The following is a 1,589-nucleotide window of genomic DNA, read 5'->3' on the forward strand; positions in this document are numbered from 1 at the left end:
CTCGAAAGTGAAAGTAAAATGAGAGCGCGCAATCGAAAGCGGTTTCAATAGCGACTCCCTGATGCCCGCAATTTATATACAGTCGCCTATGCTTACCCAACGATATAATTGCGAGAAAAAGTATTGAAATATTTTTTTATCCTCCCATCTTGTAGGCTGTTTATTCCCTTACGGTTTCCATAGTACACTTCATTTCCTTTTCGACCACGGAACTGGGATGCGGCGGATTGTGGGAGAGGAGGTTAACATCGTGATGGCCGTCAGCCATCGGTGATGGACGATAGCATCGTCTATTGGCCCAACCCTAATATACAGTGGGTACGGAAAGTATTCAGACCCCCTTAAATTTTTCACTCTTTGTTATATTGCAGCCATTTGCTAAAATCATTTAAGTTAATTTTTTTTCCTCATTAATGTACACACAGCACCCCATATTGACAGAAACCCTTAGGGTTTCCATAGTACACTTCATTTCCTTTTCGACCACGGAACTGGGATGCGGCGGATTGTGGGAGAGGAGGTTAACATCGTGATGGCCGTCAGCCATCGGTGATGGACGATAGCATCGTCTATTGGCCCAACCCTAATATATATATATATATATATATGCCACTAAGGATGTTGTCACTGTTCCTGGCCCGTTCCTGGCACTAAGAAATTTGTGCCACAAAACTCATAATTAAGGGTGGCCTGATTCTATCAGTCATAGACAAGTTTATCATGGGGAGCTGGTACCTGACAGCTTCAGTGACGTTGTTGGATGTGTGTCCTGACAGCGCGTCGTGGAGGTTACGGATGAAATAGTCCCTGTACTCCTCCGGCAGAGCCATAAATGTGCCTCCCATCACAATGAACTCCACTTTATCCACGCTGTGACCAAGCTGCTTGAGCTAGATGTGCAAACACAGCAGCATAATGACATTAACACCATCTAATGAGTGGAAAAGCTGAGAGGATCATCAACCTTGCAGATGTACACCGTAAAATCAAAACCATTAAGTAGCTTATGATCCCTTAAGATTTTAACTGTACAATGCCAAAAATGCTGCTCATGAATAGGCACAGTGAAGATGACTCACCTGTTCTACTCTGTGCCTAGTCTGGAGGTAAGGATCGTATCGTGCACGGATGGCTCTCATTGACGTGGGCTGGGTAAGAGGGGGAATAGACAATCAAAATGAAGCATACAGCATAACATCAGTGCAAAACTCATTAAAAAAACATGCGTGATAGCATTGCTTTGGGATACAGAAGGATAATTACCTCATATCCTGTGTAAGACTGTGTGGAATATTCAAAATCCGAGTCCGGACCCCCTGGGCAGTAGCTGTTTGAGCAAATGAAAACAAACACACCACATAAACATAAAAACTAAGACTGGTTTTATCATTCTATTTTGCTCATAAAAGTTTACCCACCAACTGATACACAATGCTAACTGCTTGAACCAGATGCAGGCTCACATGGAAAATGTACTGTAAAAGGTTCATGGTGCCGTTCTTTACGGTGAATAGCTTGTGTTGTAGAATTACTCATTTGTAAGTCATTTTGTATAAAAGCACGGACTGAATGAATAAATGTACGCTATT

General features: G+C 42.5%; 1 long non-coding RNA gene across 1 annotated transcript; it reads right to left on the bottom strand.

Annotated features, from left to right (window-relative positions):
- Positions 1-737: 737 nt before the first annotated feature.
- On the bottom strand, positions 738-1,327 carry LOC107743241 (uncharacterized). Its single transcript, XR_001640384.1, has 3 exons — positions 1,264-1,327; positions 1,080-1,148; positions 738-890 (listed from the first exon to the last, which is right to left on the bottom strand). It is a non-coding gene; the product is annotated as an uncharacterized LOC107743241 (long non-coding RNA).
- Positions 1,328-1,589: the final 262 nt, after the last annotated feature.

Source organism: Sinocyclocheilus rhinocerous, unplaced genomic scaffold (assembly GCF_001515625.1).
Source record: "Sinocyclocheilus rhinocerous isolate Xijiao unplaced genomic scaffold, SAMN03320098_v1.1 scaffold46788, whole genome shotgun sequence".
Taxonomy (NCBI): domain Eukaryota; kingdom Metazoa; phylum Chordata; class Actinopteri; order Cypriniformes; family Cyprinidae; genus Sinocyclocheilus; species Sinocyclocheilus rhinocerous.